We start from the raw sequence: 13,651 nt of genomic DNA on the forward strand, positions 1-13,651 counted from the left end.
TATCACCTTTGAACAAAGGAACTTCCTAAAACTACCCTTTTGTGGTAATGCAAGTAAATTCGATTGGCTGATCAAGAAATTATTAATTGAATGCAATACCAATCTGCTGCTTTTCACAAATTTATTCAATTTACTAAAGTGTTATACAAAATTGCTATTTATTACTCGATCAGTAATATAAAAAATTCTGAGCTACGTTTTTCCAAAATAATGCATTTAAAGTATATTCAGTTGTAGGATTAAGAAATTATGAAATCATGCAATACCAATTGGTAGGATTTCAAAAAATGTTTGTAACTTACATGCATTTATTGTCATACAAAATTATTGTTTCTAACTCGATCAGTTTTTAAAAATCGAATTTTTTTTCTAAAATAATTTCTTTGTCTCCTTTGTTTAAAGGTGCAACAGCAAGCTCATTAGCACAGAAGTAAACAATTACTAAGTAACTCAGCTAAGAAAGCACTACAAATTTTGGTGTCATAAGGCCTTCACATTAGCATTGACACTAACATGTCAAAAATAGGCCAAACGTGGGGATAGTCAGAAGAACAGGGGTGTAGAACAGACCCTTCAGATCTAGTGGGCATTCCTAGTCAGCCATATTAAATATTGGCATCATAGTACATGTATAATAGAGAGAAAAATAATCCTTATGGTTATTTTCGTTAGGGTTTCGATGCAGTAGTTTTCAGTAGTTCAAAACCGCGTAGTGAATTGGGCTTATTAATCCTACTTTTCTCCAAAAAGTGTTAACTAAGGCAGATTGAGTATGTCTAAGTATTATTAATACTTAAGTATCAATTCAATAGCAGAACTAGGTAGTTAGGGTATAAGTTTTTTTTTAACTGAAGTGAATAGTTCTTTTTACTGTGCTAATGAGCTTGTTAGTTTTTTTTCTTGGTGGATTCGATATTTTCCACTAAACTTTGTATATTTTAGATTATTTTCAGGAACTGAGATGGCCCATACACCTGCACACAACACAAATGGTCAGATTTAAATCTAGCCGATCAATGTCCCTGCAGGGTTGTGGAAACTCTTGCTCTGAGGACTGTGTTTCTGATGTTCCTCTGCAATATTCCAACTGAGAAATGTTGGTGAGTTTATCTGTTCCGCTCATTTTTTGATGGAGGTGCTTGGACACTTTGATGGTGTGGTCGTTTGCTCTCAAGTGGAGAAGGCAGCATGGGGGAAGGTGAGGGTTTGCTTTTCATGTCTTTTTGGCTTTACTTGATTACGTCAGAAAACCACACCTTCACTCCAATTGGCTTGAAAGATGTTTGTTTTCAATCAGTGTTTCTAGAATTTTTCTGTTGTTGAGGACGTAAAACAGTAGTGCTTTAGTGCAGGTCATGGGTAGTGCATTTCCAGGATGTTGGGGTTAGTTTTGAACAATTAAGGTCACTGATCTGGCTTGACTGGAATTTCACAAGCGACACTAGATTGAGCTGATAGTCATCTGGGATTCTTCTGAAAGAGCTGGTCCTCGTTTAGGGCTTTTCTTAATTAAAAATAATAATTTTCTCTTCGTTTAAATTCTGAAAATAAAAAAAAATTAGGTATCGAATAAAAATAAATTAGTCACCATTATCTTAAGAACAGAATTTATTAACACTATCAGTTCACAGTTCAAAGAAAAATTAAGAATATTAACCGATTAGAATATAAATTAAAATTATCTATTATTATTACAACTTTGGCTTTTTTTTCTGATTAACTCCAGGAATTAGTTAAGCTAAACGAACTCAAAAGCAGTCTCCTGCGCTGGCGTTACTTGAGTTGTCACGCAACACTTCCCGGAGTGTTGCGTGACGATACAAATAACGCCTATGAAGGAGGCTCCTTTTTGGAAATTTGTAATCTTAGCTACTAAACATATAGTCACATTTTCCGTGATCAAAGTTCAAAACGTAGGCCAATTGTTCATTTTGACTTCAAAAACGTTTAACTAACCTCGTAAACATTTTTTGTATATGGATTTTGTACGTCTAGGGTTTATTCTTTAACTAACTTAATCTGGAAGTTGGTATTTAATTTTTTTTTTTTTTTCACTTAACTTTAGCCAATTTCTCATTTTGACCTCCAAAACCTGAGATTTACCGAGGAAAATTTATTTTTTGACTAATTACATAACTGTAAGCGAATTATCATTATTGCATTCCAAAACTATAAATTCAGCTTCTCAAACCAAGCATATATTTCGTTTTTTTTAATTTCGTAGGCCAATTGTTCATATTTACGTTTTAAACAAACTAAACCTAGGAAAAGTTTCTCGCCTTTTTTTTTCTTTTTCTAATACTTGCTCAACTTCGTTGTTATCCTCGGGGATGCAGCGGCATTTAATCGTGACGAGACGAAGTAAACCGAGCGGTAAAACCTTTCGTCGGGTCGATTTTGCCGCTCGGTTTACGTCGACTCATCCGACTAACTGCCCTTTTTCCGAGGATTCTTCGTTGATTAATGTTATTCAAAGCCAAGATCAACAATAACAAAAGCACAAATAAATTTCAAAATTCCACCGTGTTTGCCTTTCTTTAAGACGATTTTAACTGTGAATATTTAATAAGATTTACTATGAATATTTAAATTACGATTCTTTCAAAAAATATTTGGATTTTTTTGTACAAATTAGACTCGATCGATTTTAAATAACTGAAATTAAATATTAAAACAAAGTTAACGCAATTCTAGGTGATGTAAACGGACGAAAATCGCCCGTTTGCTTTCGCATTAGTATTTATTTACTTTAGCAAAATACGCTTAAACCTGAAAACAAATTACTGATCTTTCATCGCTTTAACTTTGATCTTATTTAAACATAAGCGAAAATTCCAAAACTTGTATCAGCTTGGACGTAGAGTTTCAAGTGACTTGTGTTCTTTTGGTGAAGTCTGTGAGAGGACAGTCGGCAGGAGGTTTGGTCGGCAAGTCAGATCAATGATTTTTTGCGTTGGATTCTTTTCTTGGCATCCATGGAAATTACTAAACATGACTTGTTCTTTAGCGCTCCTGTTTTCCTTGTCCCTCCAACGAAAATTTCTAGATACAGTGCTTGGAACACGCGTCTTAAATTTTACTATTTTGGCATTAATTTTTTCGTGCATTACTTACGGCTCTCAAAGCTAATAAAAATTCCAATTCAAATGGTGTGGCATTATGACGTAGTTGAGTGAAACCGAGGAGGCATGGGGAGCAAACTCTCACCTCCCTCATTATGCCATCTCCACTTGAGAGCAAACGGCCATATCATTAAAGTGGTCAAGTGTCGACATCAAAGATGGCGGAGCAAATAAACAAACCAGGATTTTAAAGTTGGAATATTAATGAGGAACAGAAGAAACACTTCAACTCAGGGCAGAGTGAAAACAACCTGACAAGCAGGGACAAGATCGGCTGGATTTTTTTTTTTATTATTTTTTTTACACAATAAAAACGCAAATAAAGGGATAAAGAGACAGTTTTGTGTGTTGTCATTTTTACCAGCAATCCATCGTAACTAACCAGGTAAACACTTGTGTCCATGACTTAGTCATGATATACAGTGTAATCTGTCACGCAACTTGTCCCGCAATCTTCCCGAAAACGGCGTGACAAGTTAATGAAACATTGAACCGTGTAACACAACGCGCAACGGAGAAAACGTTTACAAAACAAGTCGCTTCAACGGTTACAGAAAGTAAAACTAAGTTCTAACTTTCTCCAACCGCTGTAGCAACTGTTTGGCATAAATTCTGTCCGTTACACGGTATGATAAACGACCCAATGTTTCATACAACGCACTTGTCACGCCGCCATCGAAAACATTAAGAGATTAGTTGCATAAGAGATTACACTGAATAAGAGGACCACAAACCAAGTTCTGCATTTAAGAAAACCACTACTTAAAAAAATGTCCGCCATAAAACTCTCATTACACTTCTATCGCGTTTTCGCTGTAGTATTTGCGAGTTGCAAACTGTACTAAGTTGCTCAAGAAGTCGACTTTAAAATAAGTTTGCCCTTCCCTATTCACACTTTGCGTAACTGTCAAAGAACGTTTCAATGTAAGCGTGACGCAAGTCTTTGCATGTCACGCTATAATTTGGCTACAGAAATCTAGACGATTCACAGGCGTAAAAATGTGTAACATTGTAAACTCCAATTAGGCTGAAGCACGGGCGATTGAAAATCCCCTCGAATTTTCCAGATATGAACCTGTAACTGACTGTAGCTCCTTGAAAATCTGCGATCAAATTTCAGCATGTAAAAGAAAATTCTAATTATGTAAAAACGTACGGGACGCGACAATGACTTTTTTGCCCAATGTTGACGCCAAAAGCGTTGTTGCCGAAAAAAGACATTTTCCAAACTGAGCAACTAAGCACATTTTGTGTCTCACAAATACAGCAACGAAATGAGGTAGTAAACACAAAGACGCACTATAAACGGTATTAAAAAAAAGAACGACTGGATAATTTAAAACAACTGTAAATTTTGATAGCAAATTTCCAAATAATTTTAAGAATTTTGCAATATTTCAAGACAATTAGTTTTGTAAAATATGAATTAAAGATTAAAATAGTATCCAACTTTGGAGACGGCTACATGCTCAAGGAAATTAAACGCATGTTTTTAACTTTCTTTGTAATTGCAAATTTTCAAATAATTTTAAGAACTTTCGAGTATTTCAAGAAAATATTTTAACATGAATTACGAATTAAATTGTATCCAAGTTTAGTGATGGCTAAATCCTCAAGAAAATTAAGTGCCTTCTTAAATTTTTTCTCTGTAAGTGTTAATTTACAATAAAGAATTTTGCAATATTTCAAGAGAATCTGTAAATATGACTTCGAGATTATGTTGTATCGAAATGTAACGACAGCTATATCTTCAAGTAGTGCGTCTTTGTGGTTCTGAGAGCTTTATAACATACATTGCATTTGAGCAGCGATTTTCTTGTGCCTTCACATCACTGACTTTACAATGGCCCATATTGTTTTGTCAAGTGACTTCACTTTAAAAAACAACCCAAATGGAGTGTAATTATTTTCATGGATTTTCCGCGAGTTCTGGATCATAAAACAACCAAGACTTCATAGCCCAGTTTCAAAGGGATTAATAAATAGAACAGGTTATTCACATCTGTTTTGTACTTATCACTTCAGCAAAAGTTCAAACGAAGTTATGAGAGTTTAGTTTTAAAAAGAAATAAAATATCTGAGTTACAGAGTGAAATCCCAATTTTGATTTCTAAATTCATCAATAATGCATTGTAATAAATCTGCACAGTCAAAGTAATGAGGGTTTGGCAGACATCAAAATTATTATTATTTGAAAACTCGCAACGTTTTTGAACTCCATAAAGAAACCAGCAATAAGACCACCGAACAGCAAAGTGGAATCACCATTTTCATTTCCTACTGATCAGTGATTCGTTTTGATGAAACCTTATTGTCAAAGTAACTGAAATTCAGTAGAAATCGAAACTAAATCTCTTTGATTGATGTGATACACAATTGACATTTTGGAACTTGAAAACACTCGTCCCCCTACCCTGTAGAACTTTTGAATACCAAAGTACAGTTACTATTATTGCCTTTTTTTACTTCATCAACACTTCACTTTAACACTTGCACATTGCACTTAACTGGCGATTAACAGATTGAACAAAGAAAAATATTTCAAACTTTTTCATTGCCAGTCGTCATATTTCCAAGTATTTTGCAGATTTGGGTAACTTGCAAAATGTATTGTTTTCAAACTCATGCTGAAGGGATAAGTGTTAAGATACAAAATTGAAGGGTGAAGTCATATTTGTACCAATGGGCCACTGTACAGTAACTACAAATACCACAGACATGCATAGCCAAACAGAGGTCAAAAGAAAACTAACAGACATCGCAAACAATAACATGCATTCTAAATAAAATTGATGAAAGTGGATAACACCTCAGAGAAGAATGTGAATAATAATGTGAATAAACATATCCAAAGAATTCTTCAAAAAAAATTAAAGGCAAGCCACTGAATTCTAAGACAACTTTTCAGAGAGTAATGATATTAGTTACTCAATAATTATATTCTAGTTGTCAACTGTAACAACCACTGCTAAACTCAATCAGTCCTTAACATGTTTTGATAAGGAGTCTTCAATTTAGCAGTTACTCAATTATCAATTTGCCAAATTATATTCACTTTCTTAGCAGTTAATTTATCAAGACACTGTGGCCACAACAGCAGAGTTTTTGTTCAGCATGTCAATAAAAATTCATTGGACTACAAAATGAAGTCTCTTGTTGTTTGTTGTTTTGAAACGGTTAAAGGAGACGGCCACTCCAAAACAGGTAAATAAACATATATTTTTTGTCAACGGTAATAAAAACCTTGCACTAGATTTAGCCACTCACTGAAGTTTCAGCCTCTAAAGTGCAGGTTTTCCTTATGAAATTTGTCTACAAGGAAGCTCAAAATTTGACATTGTTGCTGCCATTTTGAACAGTACTCAGCAGCCAGGCTGCATTTCTGTTGCGTCATTCCGTCCAAGAGATTTTGTCCAAATGGCTTCCAGGAAGTCTTTTAACTATAACTCTAGGTTATGGCTGCTCTTGAGCCATATTATTTTGCGACAAATGTGCTCCAGACTCAGAAATGATAGCATTGAAGTACATAAAGGAGATAATTTTTTGGAAAAAAAAAATTGATGCAAGTCAGTTGCAGGTTTTTCTCCTTTTTGCCAATTTCAAGTTGGATGGAATGATGTCACATAAACACGGCCTGGCTGCTAAGCACAGTTTCAAGATGGTGGCCTCTGAAGTTGTTTCTTTCAAGACAAATTTTTTCAAGATATTAGACACTTCAGAGGCTGAAACTTCAGTGGCAAGAAAAGCTTGAATGTTTACTTGCAATAGGCAAAGACAAAAAAAGTAGGCTTTGTGGAGTGACTTTTTTAAGTTGAAAAAAATCCCTTGATTTCTGATGCCGAGTTTCATTTTTTACTAGCTAGAAAGGAAATTTTTGGAAAAAAATTTTCTTTACAGTTGGACTGCAGAAATATTTTAAAATACACATACACATGTAGAACAAGAATGAATGAAATGATAAGTCATCTACATTCAGAAATGTTCTCACCCTCCTGAAAAATCACTGTATTTCCTCAATTGGCCCCTTCCCTCTGTAAAGAGTCCAACCTGCCCATTTATTTTTACTTGTTGTTCAGTAACCCTATCAGGGGTAAAAGCAGAATTATACCCTCCAGCCCCCCCATGCTCCCCCCCAAAAAATATTCTCTCCATCTCTGTGTCAAGGATTTATTGATAAATCCATGGTATTCCTTCTTGACAACCTGCCTTAAAGTTTATCTGCAACCCTTCAGCTATAAGAAATCTCAGGTGTACTTTGTTATATGTACCTGTGAACTGGCAAGATTGCCATGTTCTAGTATGCTTCTCCCCTCCCCCTAATTACTCCTATGCCAATCTATTTTTGATTCTAATGATCTAAATGGCAAGGTGTTGTCCAGAATGTGAAACCAATCAAGGGTACATGTACACGTATTTCTCATGTTATCACAGAACAATCTCTTCCACTGATCCTCAGGCCCATCTGAATAAGGACACCAACCCAAACCCTAGTCCAGTACAATTTTTCAACAATGATGAAAAACTGCAGTTTGTGTGATGTTTTTGGAAGGGGAGAAGGAAGGAGGAGGGGGTGTTAAATGATGAATTTTAGTCAGAATTTCCTTTCAACTCCTTCTATCCAGTATCCCTTTTAATTAGCCCCAATCTCTTTCTTCTGCCTGTTTTGATCCATATGATGGGTGGTCATACACGTATTACAGTGTAGCAGTGAACCGGCAGCTCAGCACTATTTCAGCCATAAATTTCTAAGCCCTTCCAGTTGAGGTCAAAAAGGACAGAATTTCCTGGTGGTGTCAACGTTACATTTATACATTTATACATCTGATTGTTTTGTACAATCCCAGAACTTTAAATTGGAAGTATTGATTATATTGAATCTCCATTCTAATGAGGAAGTCTTTTCAAATCTCCTTTTCAACCTACAATTTGCAGTTTTGATATTTGATATTACTATTAAGCCCTTCTTCCAAAGAGCTTCGCCTTTGTACATACATGTATGGGCAAAAATCAGGAAGTCCAACAGGGGTTTAAAGGAGGAAATACAGTAAAAACATAAAATATAACCAAATGAAATGTTATCCACTTTAAAACTAATTTACTTACTGAGCCAATGAAAGCATTTTAAACTATTTACATGTCTGTGGTATTTCCAAATTAAAAGCAGAACTTGGTTTACATCAAGGAATGCAATGATCAACTCAAAACTAATTCTTAACCTGGGGAACCCTGGGAAATAATAGTGAATCAAGACAAGGTTAGAGAGTGGGGTGTGGGGGTGTGGGAGGGGGATTAAGGAGTTCACTATGTCCAATTCTGAGGTGCCCAAAGGAACAACTGTCAAGTTGCCAATCACAAAGGAAAAAAGTGGAAAAGCATCATTAACTAGTTTGTCTAGTGTGAAAGCAGCGACGCTTTGAGAACCTGTCAAGCCATTATGAAAAGGTAATAATCAGTAGCTGATCAGTTATGGTCTGATTCAACTGGTTTACTTTTGTGAAGTTTGTGTTGAGGCTGGTTGAAGAACATCATGTGAGTTCTCTTGAGGTCAAGAAATACCATAGTGACTACTGTAGGGGCGAGTAGTTGTTGGTATAAGTTGAGCAGTGTCTGTTCTTAGTTAGTTTGGTGGTCACTTATTGAAAGTGTGTTGTACTATAGGTTTTAATTTGAATGGAGTTAGTTCAGTAGTTTGGTTTAGTTTTTGTTTTTTTCAGAGGTACAGTACAAAAGGGAACCTTCCCATTTTATCCATTTGTTCCCTGAACTTTCCCTGATTTTGAAAAATGAAAATATCCGTGACTATTTTGGATCCTATAATAATAGTGTATTAATTAAAAAATGAAAAAAGTGTATTTTAATACTTTTTCTGCTGTAGAATTTGATGACTTGGGATGCTTTTGGGGGATTCCCCTGAAAGAACCACGTTAAGTTTTGATTTGATCATTGCATAAGAACACAAGTGTTTACCCGGTCCTGGATTGCAAAAAAAAAAAAAATCATCATCATTCTAGAATAAGCTTGTGGATAATGTCCTCCTCCCGTCTTGTCCTCAGGTATTTTGTCTTCAGCTGTTCAAAGGGAGAAATAGAAAAATTTAGATACTGTACAAATGTTTATGGTGTAGTGGCATAACACCAGGTGAAATGGTCCCCAGATAAAGAAGCCTTCCCAAAGTCCTTGAGTTATGAACTTGAACACAGCACTTTACTCAAACAGTAACTTACTTCACCAAGGATTATAAATGGATACCAGCAACCTACAGTGGAACCCCATTAATACGGTCACCAAAGGGCCATGAAAATTTGGCGGTGTTAACGGGTTGACCGTATTAATGGGGTAGGGTCAAGAGTCCAAGGTAAGCCTAAGGTAGCCTGTTTCTGTATTGTATTTTTATGTACACATTGAAATTCTGGCAGTGCTCGTATCTTAAATTTGAAACCTGTGACTTAAATATTTTGTACTTTCAAATAAGCTTACTTGAAGCAAAAAATTCAAATTGCTTTATCTTTTAATTTTGTTGCTCTTCACGCTACATTTCTTCTGTGTTCTATGCAGTTCAACCAGAGTGAGCATTTCTTCATGAATGGAATACAAGTCAGCATCCATGATCAAGTAAATATGCCCTAAAATTTGAGTGATGGATAGACAAATTAGCATCCAAGAGACTGTGTAGATCTACTTTTCGCGAGAGATTTACTGTCCAATCATGTCAAGCAGGAATAGTGGCTGGTGATGTGCGTATAATCTTAGTTTTGTTCTAGAAACGAGATATGCAAACAACAGGAATCAAAACTTGAAATAGATATAAGTTGTACCTGTCAACAATCGTTTTGAATATTTCTGCATTGCTAGTGAAATGAACACAAACAATTGCCAAGATAGGAATAGAATAGAATAATGTGATTTCCATGTCGAATTATGTTCATAAAGATGACAGCGAAATCGAAGTTCTTGCTCGCTCGTCCAAAAAAGGCACAATTGGTCAAAATACCCTTTATAGTTTTTCGTCTAGCATGCTTAATTTTCACGGGCCAAACTAGCCATTTAAATATGGTATACCTATAGCATAGCTCATCCTTTAGAGCATTTTATTTGTTGAGAGATTCATGTACTAGAAGAGTTAGGACCCTCTAAAATCAGTTGAAGTTTTACATGTAAATTGAATTGCAATAGTTGTATTTCTCAAACGGCCAAGAACTAGACAAAACATATTTAGTTCAAGATGACTTTTAGCTCAGAGGATTGATCAAAGTGTAAATTACAAACTGTGTGAATATGAAATCCATTCAAGTTCCCTTCTTTCTGTACTGGCCTGTTGAAAATGTGCAATTTTGCATAAATTTCATCAGCCATCTTGGTTGATTAAGCAGTATTTCGAACTTTCCCAGATTTCACAAAAATGTGAAGTCGCTGGAACTTTGAAAGTATATTTCTGAAAATACTTCACCAGAAGGGTCTTTTTGACACAATAAAAGAAAATCCGAATTTTACGGCCTGTCATTGGATTCTCCATATTTACAAGCAGTGGCTCTTAAATGTTGCCAGGTCTGAAACAGCTAGGGTATTGATTTAAGGGTCAGTACTTAAATAGGGTATCAGAATTTTGGTAAGGGCATTAATAGGGTAGGAAAACTCCTTGCAAAAAAAAAAAATCGATTTTGCTCTTAAATAGGGTGAGGGTTTTCGAAAGTGCCCCCACCTAATTTTTCTGGGAGTACCCCCTCCCCTGTATGCATCGGGAGGGGACGTGGTGGTTTCAAATTAACTGATACAAACTAGTAGTAATCAGAGATTATGAGAGTGCGTTCGACGCTCTCACTTTAATATATATATATCATAAATAAATGATTTCACTAGCTGACTTTCAATCAACAGTCAGATATGCATAGTGTCAAAGTCAATGCTAGTGAACAGGTCACGATTTGTTGATATGTTGCGTGACGTGGCCAGTTTCTGTAGTTTCTCACGTTTCATAGAATATTTAAATTACGTATATTATTTTAAGCTAGCATTTGTAGTCGCGTGCTCGTTTCGCTTGGTCATTTATTGTAAACAAACTTCGTGCGACTAATTCGAGTATTTCCCCTGATTAATAAAGTAGTCTTATGGATCTTGCCTTCAGAGTACTTTTCCACTGATTCCAAACAATAAAATTTCGAGCGGACAAAGACTGAGCTATCTGTCGCGACCGGAACTAATCAACAAATGCAATCAAAATGTAGCTGTTCCCCCGGTTATCATCTCAAAGCTAAGTCGTGTTAATAAACAAGGACAATTCCCTCAAATTTCAATAAACGCTGCCATCGAAGCGTTTAAATTCGCCAAAATCTAACGCTGAGAGCACAATAGCAAGGCATACGGCGACTGAATGGAAAGAAGTCAAAAAAAGATCCATTGGAAAGATGAGCTCACATGGCCTGCTCACATACTCACATGTTCGCCACATGTCTTATCACATGTCTTAGTGTTAAACGGTACCAGTTTACTGGCCGTGACATGCCCCTGCAAAAGTCAAGCGGGGTGGCCATTTTGGTGTCCTTACAGGAATGTCTTTTTTTTCGGGCTAGAACCGTGCACAGGGAGACCAACTCCGAAAAGCCACAGGTCAAAATTAGGTTTGCGTTCCACTTCGTCGAACGCAATAAGTACATTACAAGTAAAACCATTTCAATCAAATTAATTTCCAAAACATATGGCAGTTTACACATAAGCTTAATTGCCATGTTTTGTCTCATTCCAGATAAATTACTCTAAAATATCTCGTTACGATTAAACAAATACAAATAATTCATCTGAGATAAAATTATTCACCTTCTAAGGCAGATATAGCCATTCTATTTTTTTGATCTTGTCTGCTGTATGTGTGTGTTTGCGTGGGGGGGGGGGCAACACTCGCGAGAATACTGAAGTTACCGCTGGTGGGGGGAGGGGAGCAACACTCACGAAAATACACATATGGCGGGGGGCCGGGGGGGCGACATACATGATGATGTTTCATGCAGAACGAAGCTAACTTAGAAGCAAGCTGAAACGCGATCAAAAGGGGAAATAATACATAATACTACAGTTAACCATGTAAATAAATCAAATATATTTTGTTTGTCCAAAAAGCTTACCTGCAATCCGAGTTCAATCGCTCGCCAACTCTCCAGCTCCAGGCGAAGTTCTTCCCTGAATACACAACAGGTACACTGATAAGGAGAAAGTCCTCCATGCGAACAAAGCATGAAAGCATTACAAGGAAAGGTACTAAATACACAGTGAATAAGAACAAATTATCCTTTTAGTTTAGCCTCCCTTTTTCCAGCCCCCTTTCGCGGTTCAACAACATGGACGGACTATTGTTGCAAAGAATGCTGGGAGCGTTCACTCATCTCGCGCGTTACCCGCGCGAGTTACGAGGACTGTAAACTACCAAATTCACGAATTTGATTGCCTGAAATCAATATTGAAAGCGCTAGCTGTCTAGATTTTCCCATCTAGACCGGTAATGCTTTGCGGTGAAAAAGTTGCAAACTAAAAAGTATTGACTTTTTTCTTCTCACAATGTTTATTTATGAAAGTGCCAAAAAGCCTGATGAAAAAAGAAAAGTAAAGAGGATGAGCAGACTTTGGCAGAATTAAAATCAGCTCATTGTCGTTCGCAAGCAAAATGTCAGCTGGTACAAACCAGTTACATTAAACGAATTAAATTTACATGTATCTCGCTTGCCATACATATAATAAACATCTTATTAACCGAGCTTAGTCGGTCAGCATGGGAGAATCTTGACCTCGGTCGTGTGCACAGACCTCACTGCCTTCGGTCTGTACTCACGACCTCCTGCTCGAGCTAATTACGTCAGCTTTTGTTCTGGTCGGCAGATGATGTTCACATAAAATATTTTGATCGCCGACAACCGCTGGCTTGCCTGCTTAACTTCGCAGGCAAGCCGGCAGTCAATGCCTGGGACAGATTATGATTCGACGATAAATGTTCATGCTTAAGGGAGAACCCCTCCCCCGGGATATTTTGATTCACTTTCATTCATGTCTTCGGGGATTGATATTTTAGTTGAAGTCTGTTGTGACTGGTTCGAACCTCCCTCCTCGTACCTTCTGGCATAGCCTAAGTATCAGGCCTTTCTTACTCGCGGGGTAGGAGGAGAAAACACCCGGAGGTAGGAGGTAGGAGGAGGAAACAACCCCCTACTCTTACCCTCTTGCTTAGAAAAGCCTGGCAGGAGATTTATAGGTAGTTAGGTAGTCAGCCATTATATCAGGCATTTTTACAAATAATAATAACTTGAGTTTGTTAGCACGCGAGGGCAAAACGCGCGAGAGTTCCTCTCACGGCTAACCCGGAATTGAAGAAAGCTGTAAGAACGAAGAACTCTATCGCACTGCTAAAACTCTCCAACCTGGTTGTAATGGCGTTTTGTCATCTCGCGCTAACAAGATTAGATTTAGATTTTTATTGTTTTGCACTATTTACAAAAATTATAACCTAAACAGTATTTACAGAAATTACATTAATTAAGGTTACAGTA

At 36.6% G+C, this 13,651-nt stretch overlaps 1 long non-coding RNA gene across 2 annotated transcripts; it reads right to left on the bottom strand.

Moving 5' to 3' along the window:
* Window positions 1-2,641: 2,641 nt before the first annotated feature.
* Window positions 2,642-12,523, bottom strand: LOC145479045 (uncharacterized). 2 transcript variants are annotated; one of them, XR_014048371.1, is made up of 3 exons: window positions 12,239-12,523; window positions 9,600-9,745; window positions 2,642-9,190 (listed from the first exon to the last, which is right to left on the bottom strand). It is a non-coding gene; the product is annotated as an uncharacterized LOC145479045 (long non-coding RNA). The 2 variants fall into 2 exon arrangements; XR_014048370.1 differs by lacking the exon at window positions 9,600-9,745.
* Between the last annotated feature and the right edge of the window lie 1,128 nt (window positions 12,524-13,651).

The sequence above is a fragment of the Orbicella franksi genome, chromosome 1 (genome assembly GCF_964199315.1).
Source record: "Orbicella franksi chromosome 1, jaOrbFran1.1, whole genome shotgun sequence".
Lineage (NCBI taxonomy): Eukaryota > Metazoa > Cnidaria > Anthozoa > Scleractinia > Merulinidae > Orbicella > Orbicella franksi.